Genomic DNA, 14,495 nt, shown 5'->3' with positions numbered 1-14,495 from the left:
TGGAAGGCATGTGGTGGGGGGAAAAGCACAATGCCAGAACCTAACTAATGTGAAATGCAACTTGTTTCTTCAGACTCAAAACATTTATCTGAGGGTGATGATGTCAATCAAAACAATGGTCTTGAACACAGACACTTTATTTCCTCAATGTGCCAACTTTTGATTTTATTTATATTTGTGTCCAGAATCGACTGAATTTTTCACAGCAAAGGCTGTATCAATGATATATATTAACCTTTGCAGAATTTGCACCAAATCTTTAATACAGGATGGTGCTGATGATAACTTTACATATTTTGAAAAATTGCATACTTATTAGACTCTGCAAAACACATGACATATTGATGTGCAGTTACTTTAAAAGTAATATTGCTAATACTATGATGACGCTGGCTGCATTCATTTAGTGTAGGAAATATTTACAGCTTTGTTATAGTGGATCTGTCACATTCAAAGATTGCAAAGGTTTTGTGTAGTTCTTTAAGATGTCTACTGCAACAAAAATGTGTGGGTGACATTCCATTAGAATGGAATAACTATTTTGAATAGTTTTGCTGCTACTGCTCAACTTTTGCTTAAGAACAGGTGCTACTAATGAAGAGGCTGCTTCTTAGTGGGCTAACTTGTAGAACTGTTTTAAATTATGTTTTTAAGGGGTCTTTTAAAGTACTAGAAGTAATTCAGATTTTACATTTTTAAACCTCTTATTCTGTCCTTCTATTTCTCTGTTAGTTTTTAACCATATGATGTGGGACACCAATAACTGCAAGATGTGCAAATGTGAAAGGTGAGCCATGAGTAAATAAATGGCCACTTTCCTGAGACGCTTCAAAGGAGACAGTAATTAATATCATAGCTCACACTTAGAAGCAGTCATTCACCTCACTTGCTTAGCATGCAACAAGAACAATCACAACTTTCACCCCAGTCACCATCTTTTCGGGGCTTTATGCTTCACTTTAAAAATGGAATGCCTTGGTATTGCAGAAGCACTGAATGAGTGTTGCATTGTGCCACTTCTACCATTCACATCCCATGAGACACCCTCCAGAGCCTTCTTAAGCATTATATTTTCTCCCCCCACTGCCACTTCAGAATATGGAGGGTCTCTGCACCTGAGAGAACACAGATTATTTTAGTAAATTGAGTTTCAAATATAATGAAAGAACTTGCCTGCTAAAAATCTCCATTGCCAAAAACTGTTGAAAGGATAAGCTCTGAAAGGAATGAGTATAACACGTCCTGGGCATGCCAGCAGAAATGCCTCATTACATCTGGCTCTTACTTAAATAAATTTTAAACCATGAAGCAAGACAGGGGCAGTGCTAGCCCCGTGCTACTTCTCATAATCTCCTAGATTATTTTCACCTGAAAAAAAGCTACTATCACACACCCACCACCTCCCTGGCTAGGAGCAGGAGGGAATGGCTTAGCAGTGCCCTCCCTGAATAAGTAGCGGCAGATCAGGTCTGTCCTCTGGCTTCTTGTGAGGAGTGTTTTGCTCTAAGTTCTCTTGTGATTTAGGGTATCAGAGAACCAGATACATCCTACATAGTCAGAACCTGTCTACAAACCCTATGCCACAGAACTCTGAGGAAAAGCCCATCCTACTCCAGCCAAGAATGAGGTACAAGGAAGAATCATCCCATCCCAAGAAGATAAATAGCACAACACACACGGACCAAAAAAAACCCTCAAAACCAAAACAAATCCCAAACCTAAACCTAATCCTAAGTAACTTCAGAAGTATGAGGATGGTGTTTGCTACTCAATGTAGAAGGGATTCAGAGTCAATGGAAAGCTTTATATACCTTCCCAGTTATACAGGTGCTCCAGGCTCAGCTGAGTGCTGTCAGCCAACCCTGTCAAGCAATGCTTCCCTCACCTGCCCGTCACCCAGCGCTGCGGAAGAGTGTTGGTCCTTAAGGAAATGACCACACTTTCCAGCTAGTAATGGAAAAAGACCGCGTCATGCATTTGATGATTGGGGGAAGTATTCTGCAGGTTACATGCAAGAAGCCGACCAGTAGGGTTGCAGCATACTGTGTGTGTGAAAGGCACAGCATGTTGAAGACACACTTCAAGGCACATTAGCTGGGAAAAATAATCATAGATGCTGCGGGGCGAGGGAAAGTAATTTTTTAGAAATATGTTCTCAGACTCTAGTATTTACAAGTCAGGATTTATTTTTTCTTTTTAAAAGAATCTTCAGTCCTTGGTATTTAATATCAAATTTTGTACAAGGTTCCAAGGAATTACAAACACTTGGATTGTCATAAAAAAACCCTTTGGATTTAGTTTAGTCTAGGTACAAGATAAAGCAGGTAGGATTAGCTTTAAAGGAATGAGTAAGACACAATCACTGTTGGCTTATCAATGCAGGGAAATAAGATGCAATCATTTGTTAGTTTGTAAGTGCAGGGGAAAAGAACATAAGTAGATGAACCTGGAAATAATGGAAAATTGAAATGGAGAATAATGGCAATAAAGCAAAGATTAGAAAATGTTCCCTCTGGCAATTTAGCTGTTTTGGAAACAGCAGGATTCCTGGTGGGAGTGTTTGTTCTTTATTCCTTGGTTTTAGTCAGATGTATATTGGCATATGCGTTGCTTTTATTACTCTAAAACTTGCTGCACTCTTTCAAGTGCAGTGTGATATTTTTCCTAAGGTTTCCTATTTCTTAACAAAAGATTTTAAAGCTCTTGTGTAATCATTGAAATTATGTTCTTTACATAAATATTGATATATTCTTTTTTACTCAAAGTGCCAAAGGCTACTGTTTTTAATAATGGCTTATCAAATTATATTACGTTAAGAGAGCAGAAATGTAGTATATACATTGGAACTCAGACCTCTGCATGTATATTTGATAAGGAGCCTTTTGTAAAATTACTCTTTGTTTACATTCCACTGATACCTTAATTTAAAATTAATCAAATAAATGGACAGGTGACATCTTCTTAGTGTTCTGATTTTCTTACTTGCTAACAGGCACGAATTTCTTTGTTAGGCTGTGCTTTACTGAGAAAAGAAAATACTCAAAAATAAAATATGTTTTTAAATGAGAATTCTCTATATAAAGTATTGTGTTTAATAAAATGTTATGCAATGTTTTCAAATGGAAGAGAATTTGTAAATTGCTATAAATGTATTTTGTTAAATAAGTACAGATCAATGCTATTGTGTGAGTTTATTGTGCTAACATCATGAAAATAAAGATAAAATTCCTCATTGATGTTCATTCCTCTCTGTGGTGAAGCAAAGTCTCATTCCCCCCGTGCCAATTCTTTTTCAATATTAGGTATCTAATGACACATAAAAGCAGCCATCAGTGGGAAACTTCAAAACCCAAAACCTTGTGTAGCTGTAAGTAGGTATGAGGAACAGCGTCCAAACAAGCTTGTCTCTATCTAAAAAACATTGTACAAAAAAAAAAGACAAGCAAAGTGGGAACTTTAGGCCATGTGAGGACACGTCTGCTAGATCATTCTGCAGGACCAGCTGCATTGCTAAGCCCCTAATGCCTCTAAACCGCCTTGCTAGTGTTGGGTAGAGCTGCCAGGCACGGCGAGGCCCACCTTGGATTTGTGAATGAGAACAGGGCAGTTGTCAGGAGCAAACCTGAGAGGAAGGGCTCTCCCCAGGGGAAGAAGTTATGATGCAGGAATTATCAGGTGACATACACCCTTTGCTGGCAACAGTGAAAAACATCACACATAGTAGCACACTGCCAAAACCAGTCTTAACGTAGAAGCCACACAAGGTATCTAACAGCAAACACTGCCTCCAAGCCTGTCTTGAAATACCAGGCCCAAAGTCCCTGGGATGGAAGATGCTGCTCTAGCTGAGTCAAGGATGGACATTGCCAATGACATCATAAGGACCATAGGGCAGCTGGTAGCACTGCTGGCGGTAGCCGGGCACTGCACTGCTGAGTGGTGCAAAAATGTCATACACCTGCTGTGCTCCCACTGAAGGCATGCAGGGGTTGAATGGTGTCACCAGACGCTGTGGTGCAGATCTGGGTCACTTTGCAATCCCTGTCCCAGGACTTTCATGAAAACTTAAGATGGGGCTCCCTGGGCAAAAGAGAATCTGAAAACAGTATGTTGTTTCTCAGAGGGAGGGAAGCGTACATGCAGTTGTGATACTGCTCCCTCTGTGGTGACGGAAGGAGCTCTCTGCTTGCACGTGGGTCTGGAGAATGTCTTGACCCCACTGCATGCATAGCCAGTTCCAGGAGAGGCCTCTCCTTTGCCCAGCAGCAGATGCTGGTGTGGCCGCAGGTCATCTGCCCAGCAGACGACTGCCTTGAATGAGGCTGTGTGAAGAAGCATGAGGGCTGGGAACCAAAATTACAGTGTCCCACCCTGTAGGACACATATTGGTAGCCTTGGAAAGCTACAGGCAGCAGTGGCCCAGGTATGGCTCAGAGAGACCCTGGAAAGTAGTGCAAGAGAGTAAAACAGATCCTGCTGGGGTAGGACTGCTGACAGCTAACCCAAATCTGATGAGTACTCTTCTGGGACCGGCCCCTTCCATGGACTACAAAGGGGCTAGACAATTAGTTCAAACATCTTAAAAGGCATATTTTAAACATCCAAAGTTAGGCTAAAAATAAGTCCTTCTCTGAAGGGTACCTTTGATGTAGAGGTTATGTTATAAAACTTACCTAAGATGAGAAATTACCTCTACTGACAAACCTTGTCTTATTCTTAGACCATTCTGGCTACAGCAACACTGTCACTAAATTAAGAGAGCTCACTGTGATCCAGATTGATGACTCTATCTAATTATGCAAAGGAGTTTTCAAAGGTATGGATGATTAAACCAAAACTTAAATCTATTTTGTGCTGTATTTCAAAGACCACATAAGACAAGATTGTACCATAATCAGTTTGGTATAGATTTATGAAGACCTTTTATATGACAGAGCAGTGCACAGCTAATTCGGCAAGAATTCTTTAAAGACATTACAACCTCGGTTCATAAAATTGTAAATAAAATTTCTTCACAAATCTTATAGCACAAAATTTATCAAGCATTGGAAAAAACTAACAAGTGACTCCATACTGCACATTGAAAATGAAAGTAAGGGAACTCCAGCTGCATACATCTGCATACACACACACACTTATCACAGAGTTAACATGTTCAAGCCAGGTTTTAGAAAGAGAAAGCTAAACAGATAATTTAAATCAAGGAACAAATTGTGGCAAGGCTGCAAAAACTGTCTTGAATTTTTTTCTGCTTTGCCTGCAGTAATCTCTTCAGGCACTTCAAATATGCATAAAGACATCTTTTGGTTATACCTCCCATAGAGGAAATCTGTTCCTCTTGTGGTTTGACATAAAGGATAATAGGAAGCTTGCCCATTCCACGGCTTTACCAGCATAGCCCTGCTGAAATAAAGAGCTAAGATGATAAGTCCTCCATAACTCAAGCAAGTCTGCTCAGACCTAGAAAGCACCCCTTATGCTTGAGAAAAAACAAAACAAAAAGGAAAAAACACCCCCACACAACACACACATTATTTTTTCTTTTATCCCCCCCCCCCTCAAAAATCTCCCTTCCATCAAAGGCCAACTGTCATTCAGCTTTTTCAAACTGTGTTACTTTTCCAGTGAGGCTCAGAGAGAGATGAGAGTCACAGGGATTTGTGGGTCTGTCAAATCTCTGCAGCTACTAAATGATGCATAAGGGAAAGCTCTGCTTTCCCACCAAATCAGTCAGAGGAGACTGGAGCATATCTGTGTGCGATGTGATCAACAGAATTTCATTCTGTTCCTGCTTCAAACTGAGCTTGTTGATTACAATGTCTGTTCCTATACTGTACTGGGGCCAGAAAACTAGAGCAGCAACCTCTGCTAAGAGAATAACATCACACAATTGGGAGCAATAGCTTTGCTCATTTTTATCTGCAAAGTATATGCGAATATAATCAATGCTTTGCAAACAATAGCTGTCTTTGAATTTTCCCTAAAACTAGCGCTTTTTTTTTTTTTCAATTAGTAGAGCCTGTTAATTGAAGTCTTCAGTATGTGATCTGGTGTTCTTTCAGAGACATATTCATATGATACTCATTGCCTGAGCTACATAATTCTCCCTAAGAGCCAGTCACCTTGGTACTTGTTTGCTTTAGACCAGAAGAGATGTGGATAGTTAGCAGAGTGCCAAGTGTACATTTTTTTTTTTAATCAGAGCATCATCTGTTCCCAGGCCCAAAGGAAATATTAGGTAAAACTTCTGCATGGTGTCAGTTGCAGCCTCCCATGGTATTTCTCATCTTTCTATACAGTCTGAGACAATTATCCTCACCCTTATGAGAGAGGAGAGTTTTCACAGAAGTGGTTCCAGCAACCTCTATCTCCCAATACTGAGAGTGTGCCAGCCTGGCAGAGGAAGAGTTGTAGGCTTTGGCCACTTCTAGGTTTTAGCTTCCTGAGATCTACCATGGTTCTGATGCCAAAGTAATGCCTTGGTTTACTACCAGAGAATGGAAGAGAAGCATGTGGTTTAAATTAACAGGACGGCTAAGACTTTATATATCACATTCTGTTTGGTAATACAAAACAAAAGTGCTGTGAGCTCTGTATGCCTAACAGACTGCAGACTTGTCTAATCTGCTAAACCAAGAAAGAACATTGGAAGAGGTTTCTTCAAATGTATTATTTTTAATGAGATTTATAAGAGTCCTCCTTTCACTGACCTTTTTTATGATGCAAGTAGAAGAATTCAGATACAAGTTAGCAAAAAAAAAAATCTTATAACTTACCCCAAAAAATAAAACGAGTCATAAGAAAGTTCTAAAAATAAGTCAGGGCAACAAAGATGATGAAGGGAGCGGAGCATCTCCCTTATGAGGAAACACTGAGGGAGCTGGGGCTCTTTAGCTTGGAGAAGAGGAGACTGAGGGGTGACCTCATTAATGTTTATAAATATGTAAAGGGTGGGTGTCACGAGGATGGGGCCAGGCTCTTCTCAGTGACAACCAACAGTAAGACAAGGGGTAATGGGTTCAAGCTGGAACACAAGAGGTTCCACTTAAATTTGAGAAGAAACTTCTCAGTGAGGGTGACAGAGCACTGGAACAGGCTGCCCAGGGAGGCTGTGGAGTCTCCTTCTCTGGAGACATTCAAAACCCGCCTGGACGCCTTCCTGTGTAACCTCACCTAGGTGTTCCTGCTCCGGCAGGGGGATTGGACTAGATGATCTTTTGAGGTCCCTTCCAATCCCTAACATTCTGTGATTCTGTGAAGTCAGGAGAAAGTTTAAGGTGCTTCCCAAAAGGGAAGATTAAGCAGCACTTAAAGTGCAAAATCATAATTTAGAAATTTGTACATTAAGTTTATCAAGCAGAGTAGGCAGATAATTAGTACAATCACTGCTTTCTTAATCTTTCTTCAAATAGTCATCAAATAATTAAAGGCTGGGTCACTGCAAAACAATTAATTTCCTCCATATTTAAGATACAAAATGTGCCTGGTTTATAAAGCTTTCCAAGCTCTTTGGGAAGGGGCAGGAACTAAAGGAACTGATGATGAGAGCTCTTTTAATCTGTGAAGTGATACAAAAGCTGCATGAATACTTAATGAGATTCAAGATTGAAAATTTGGAAAATTACAACAAGGAAGAAGAGTAGCTAATCCAACACTGAATATGGAACTAACACAACTAAAATACTTCAGAAGTTGTGAGAGGAGCATATTGACAGGTCAAGCTCACAGGGTGGATTTTTAGCAGGAAGGGTGAGTTGGGCTGTAGCAGTTGTGTGCCACTAAGCAGAATTAGACTATATAAATGGTCCGTTGTTAGGAAGAAAAACCTGTAGAGAAACATGGCAAGAGATCTGCTGCCATCGAAACAAATGTAGCTGCTAAATACACTGCATTGTTGCTTACTAAGGACAAACCATGGCTCAGCAGTATACCGCTAGCTGCATCTACTTGTTTTGTTCAATAAGAATTTAAAATCTGGAACAGATACATGCTCATCAGTTATTATATATAATACAACATAGCTGCACAGACTTGGCATACTTATTAACACGACAATGACAAGTGGAAAACTGGAAATTAAAAACCTCTGAAATTTATGCATTAAAAATAATTTAGAAGTTTTAATTTGATATCCAGAGTGCTTTGCATCCTCATAAAAGTGAAAAAAAAAAATATATGTATATAGTGCCTGATCCTCCATTTCTTTCCCAGGCAATAGCCCTACAGCAGTTACAGGGTTCTTTACATGTGCAATTTTCGTACCTATTTCCCACAGAATGAAGTTCAGATTCCATATTTCTAATGGAAGACCACCTCCTCTATTCCAGTTGATAGGACTTTCTTGTACATTAGGAATCCAACTGCCAGGACCATAAATAACACTGCACATCTCAACTTCTATTACAGCCAATCCTGTAAAGACTTATCAGCCTGTTTCACCTAAAGTGCAATGGCTTTATGTGAAATCAATATACTCTTTGAACAAATAAAAATAAGCCACTGTCTAAATCACTACAGAAACTGGATTTTAAAGTTTACTTTCAGAAAAAGTTACAATGACAACAGTTTAAGGCTGGAATCTTAGTTCTATGTAGTCAGTACCTCATTATTCATAATTCTATAGCGAAGTGCAAATGTATTTCTGCTTTAAAATTATGGCACCATGCAGCACTAGATTGTCCATGGAGAGTTTAGCATTGATATAGAGCTGATACACTGAATTCTAAGCCCACTGATTCTCACTTCCTTAAAAGGATTTGACTACATAAAACAAATCAGTAGCAAAATAACTTCCAGAGAGATGTAATATCTCTTATGAGTACTATATTTAGGGCACAAAAATGACACTTGGTAGTTGTTATAATCTTGTATAACTGTATTAATCTTTACTGAGTGCTACCAGTTCCTGCTAGAATTCTGATGATACCACTTCAATGGGAAAAAATTATATGTTTGAAAATTATTCAGTTTTGCTCTCTTCTGTGAGACCAAAATAAGGTGTTCCATTTAAATGCACTCCTACATGGATTTCACTGTATAATGGTACTCAGTGGCAGCAGCTTACACAGTAATGCTGCTTTGTGTTAAAAAACATGAATTGACCTTAGGTAAACTGCAGTAATTGTTTCCTTCATTAATGAAAAGATCTTTCATCTTTCCAGAACAGGAAATTCAATTGAATTAAGAAGCTATTATTCTAGAAGTTCAGATATTTGACAAGTTTACACATCTCTGGTACCAATAAACTAGAACAACCTATGCAGCAGAAGCGTCTGGATATGAATATTACAGATCTATCGTGTTAAGCATAGAAGTGTTGAAAGTACTTTCAATCTATATCTTTTTAAGATGACAGATACTTTCCAAATATGGAAGCCATATCGATTTTTATATGTTTTGCTGAGCATCCAGTTGATTCTGGTGACTTCACCTTGCTGAGGAAAGGACTGCGTTTTGGCTCAGCAGTGTTGGTCCCTATGAAGATATTATGACACATCTCCTTTGACTATGTTGTCTCTCCACTGTACACTAAGTTCAAATCTGAGTCTTCTCATCACAACTGTCTGAGTATTAAGAAATAAAACTCTTCCATTTGGATTGCCTTGTTTTTACACATTAAGAGTGCTTGGAATATACTAGAGTAATGAGTGCTAATTAAGAAGGTGATACAAAAGGACAGAAGGTTTGTATACTGTACGCTGTTTATTTTCAAACTGTCATCTACGTCACCTTTAAAAAAAAAAAAAAAGATGCAGTAACTCTTGGAACAGTGAAAGCCCAGTTATAATGAACAAGATCCATTAACTATCATACTGGATATTAAAAATCTCTACCAAACTCTGTGTGTTAGCTAACATAATTACTCAGTGTTTTCAGGAACCAAATTCCACTGAATTGACTTGAACCAGATAAATCTGGGGGAATGTATGCTGAAAATTTGACTCAAGATTAAATAACCTCATATCTTAAAATCTAACAGGAAATCTTCTAGCTGCTGCTACCACTTCCAGCTCTGTCCAGGTAAGCAATCCTGACTGATATAATGTCAAAATATGGCACACACATGGACACATATATGATTGACGCATGAATTAAATTAATTTCTAAAAGATTAAAAAATAAAAAGGAATATTCCTTTGAAATGACTGGAATTATTTGATAACTGCCAGTAAGAAACCAGATGCACTATCTTTAGTATGACTATGTAGAACATGTAGATTCACACAGGCTCAGTGCCACCCTGGCTCTCCTTGTTCCAGCACAAGTAGTCTGTGTGAGGCTTTGGCCTTTAAAAATCGTTAGCAATAAGAGCCTGGGATATGACAAACCTGGGGTAGTAGTAGCAGGGCTCAGTGATTAACCAGTATGGAAATTGATGACAAATAACAGAACAAGGACGAGAGGAGAAGACAACAAGGTCTGGAAAACTGCTGTCTCCAGTTTCTTCCATTCTCCATTAATGCTCTTAGAAAAGTGGAAATCCGGGTATTTTGTACATTTTGTATTATCTAGCACTTCTCACCATAGCACTGATGCCATGTCCTCCTACCCTTCTTTCACAAACACTACAACTCCATACAACAGGTTATGTTTACCCATTTCTTCATTTTACCATATCATCACTTTTTCCTGAGATTGAACATGTTCCGGGAAGCACAATCTCTACACCAGTGGAGGTACTGCATAACCCAACATAAACTGCTTTAGCACAGCCCATTAAGACAGTATTGGGCCCTACTGTGCTGGCAGTATGAGTTACTGGCAGAGTTATGCCCCTTTGTCTACAGAAACAAAAGCTGACTGACACACACTTCTGGCAGGCTGATACTGCTTCAAGGTACCTGGTTTTATTGTTCTCTATTCCTTGTCTCTGTACTAAGAAAGGACAAAAATATTCTACAGATGGGAAGTGCAAATAATGTGCAGTACCATCACGTGTAGCTTTCAAAACAGGACAGTGTCTTCCAAAGCAAATCGAATAATCAGCACTAATAAAACCATCAGTGCAAGCAGGGGCTAATTATTAGCCCACACTAACAAATCAAAGCAGCAGCATTTCAGCTCTCCTCTTACTGTTAAAATTCAAAACCTCAAAATGAGAAATGTTCTAGCTGGAACCTAGCAAATGTCCTAACCATTCCCTCTCACCAATCTGTCTTTTCTGCCCATTAAATCAAATTGACTGACAGGCAATTTGTATGAGCTTTTGTACTATGTAAGCTCCAGCAATTCCTTCTTTTAGAAAGCCTTTCATTCCTGCTCCCTGCAAGAGGCAAAAAACCCCCTCGTATGTGTGAAGAGAACACGTAAATTTGGCAGAAAGCAACCCATCAATTCCCATTAGCACTACTCTTGGGTATGGCAGCTGGGAAGGGTCAATGGCCATAACTAGCCACTTGCTCATCATTTTACTTAACCTCTCGAAAGATAGTGATGAGATCTTATTGGCCCAATTAGCATCTAAGTCTTGTCAGACTAGGTTATCTCAGGCTTAGTCGAGATTGTTTGGACAGATGGAGCTACAGAACTGAAAAATACTGAGAATGACACATTTCGTGACATGAATTGGTCATTTCTTCAAGGAAGAGGAAGGATTATTTCTCTCTTACCATTTCCCTAGCAACAGAGAAAATGAAGGGTTCTTTTTCATTTACAGAAGAGCCTTGATTTCAGTATTGCAAGAAAATAGAAGCATTTGCTTGTAACCAAGGCATCTTCTGAATAGCACAGGACTTTCTGTTAAAACCCTAAGAGCTTTTTAGACCTTATGTCTTATTATGGCAATTATTTCAGATAAAAGGAAATTACAAAGCCTGAGGTATGGGAAGGCTTTCATCACACCATGTAGTGCTCATGTTATAGTCCCTCCCTAATAGAGAACTTGCTTGACAAATACTATAAATAGGAGCCTACATAAGAGGATAAATAATTATTCATCTGCTGATAAATTCTGACAGATCATCTTTCATATGCAACTTGAGTGAAAGACATAATCAGAAAGTCCTTGATCTGTTAACGGGCAAATAGCACTCTAAATCCAAACTACCTTGAAAAGAATGGAAAGCTTTAAAATGTTAAATTACAGTTTTGTCTTTGTTAGTGAGGTCATATCACTGAACTCTAAGCATCATATTGAGATAGGACTGTAGGTTTTTTCGTTTGCTTGTATGTTTGGGGGTTTTTTTACTTTTTTACTCTATTAATGTTTAGTATAGTTATTTTCATTCTCACTAAATTCAACATAAGTTCTTAAGCACTGCTTTTTGTCAAGGAGGCTGGCCAATTGAAAGAAATGGTTAAACATGAATCATAATTAATTCATTAAATTAATATATGAAAACCAAATTTTCTTACCAGCTGCTACACTTGTTCTGTAGTCAGTGTCATTGTGTTGATTTCAAAAGGACACACAACTTCCAACTATAATCCCATTATGTAATGACTGCTGGAGTCTCCAAACTAAGAATTTCTGCTAGTCTCATTCCTTATAGAGACTAAAGAAATTTTTAGGCAAGGCACTCGGATGACTATACAAGTATGTCATTAAATAGAATCTAGAAATGGAAACAGAGGCAATCTCCACAGCTATACTTCTGCCCTGCCAATTTGCAGGGAGAGAAGGTGACTAGTGCTGAAGATGCATGAGAGAAGTATTTCTCTTTTTCTACAAGACTAATTATTTTTAGAATCACTGTGCTGCTGACAGTTTGGGGTCTGCTATGATAACAGATTCGCAAAATCAGAATAACATACCACTAGTGCACAAAAGGATAATGGTTTTTAAGAGATTTAAAATTACATGAATGCATAACAACCCATCTTCCAAAAATCTTCCACTGAAGCCATAGGGAAAAAAAAAAAGTAATAAAGATTTTAACCATATGATATGACCACATTTCTCAGATATTTAAAGAAATTTTGTGGAACAGTTTAGTTGTTGGGTTGTTTCAGTTTGGGTTTTTTTTCCATTTTTGCCCATGAAATTAAATATTTAAAATAAAACAGTTCATATTCAAAGTGAACCCTCCATGCCAGATCTCTGAAGAATAATGATGCTAAAAATAAAACGTTACCAGGGAAACTGAATGGAAAATAAATTACCAATAGGGCCTGATCTAAAGCCACTGAAATAAAAGAGAACAGGATCCAACTACACTGAAGGAAATAAATCTGTGTTCCAGAATTCCTTCCTTTCCCGTTTTAGTGGCTTCTGTTCCTTGTTTGTGAAGAAATAAGTGTGAGCTGAAATAACACATAACTGTCAATAGAAGACAGGTTCTTAAGATTCACTGTGCTGGGTACTGTGAATTCAGCAACAGGAGCTTTTGCAAGGGCATTTTTAAGAGGACTCTGGCCCATTTTAGCTCCATTCTCCTTTCAGGCTACAGACTAGAAGCTTTTAAAGATGCCACTGCATTTTAAAGAAAGAAAGCTTAATTTTCTTTCATGATAAAGTACTCAGGTTTTGAAATTAGAAAAAATGAAGACATAATCAGATAACCACAACTTTTTCATTTCCATCAGATGGTATTTAGCAATTACTAAAGCAAATACACGTGAAACATCTAACATTAAAATCCAAAAGTACAAAATGTTTCTTCCTCTTACCGGAGTCACTTTACATTGGTCAAGTAGGAAGGCAGGAGTTTGTTCTTTTAAAAACATGATCCCACTCTTACACGTCCAGGTTTGACTCAGGATTCATGAGGAGTAGCGAGATACCATGTGGAAATCCTCAAATCTCAAAATATAAGTAGGTAAATTAGTATCAAAGAATGTCTGATTCAAAGTCCAGTGAAGTCAAAGGAAACAGCTTTTGAGAGGAATTTTGGATAAACCTCTGTGAACTGAAGAAACTGGTTAGCTCAGGGATATTTTTGTCATCATGAATTGCTTGAATAGGGACCCAAATTAATTCTGTACAATCATTTAGTGTCCGCATTTGCATTGTTGCAAACCTACACTCCTCATATTGGCTTTGAGTTCTCAAGCTATGCTTGTTACTCAGTCACAGAAGTCTGAGAGTCCCCATCAGAACCCAGACACTGTTATGAATCAGCCATAGTGAAACATCTACCACCAAGTATTACAAACCCCATTGTGTTCTAAAGACTGATTTGCATTCAAGCATCTACACCATAGTCAGCCAAGCAGAGACAAGGCTGAGAGCATGATGACTGCTACAAAAATGAAAAACACATCTCAAAGCCTGTTTCCACAGTCATCACTAAGGAATATTACACAGAGGTTAGAGTCCAGTGTTATTTCTTCTCCCATTCTTCTCCACGGCTGCTTTTAGAAGATGTTGAGAAAAGCAGAAACATACATTTCAGTGCAAATATTTGCCCAAGGGAGTATTCACTGACCTCAACAGATTTGTTCAACACACGCTGAAGTCTGTACACAGATATGGTGACCGGGGCTAGGTCAATGCTAGCTCAGATATGCATAACCATACTGTTGTTAGGCTTTCCAGTTATAGTGGGGACATACTG

Source organism: Caloenas nicobarica, chromosome Z (assembly GCF_036013445.1).
Source record: "Caloenas nicobarica isolate bCalNic1 chromosome Z, bCalNic1.hap1, whole genome shotgun sequence".
Classification (NCBI taxonomy): Eukaryota; Metazoa; Chordata; class Aves; order Columbiformes; family Columbidae; genus Caloenas; species Caloenas nicobarica.
The sequence above is the reverse complement of the archived record's forward strand: the minus strand, read 5'-3'. Positions refer to the sequence as shown.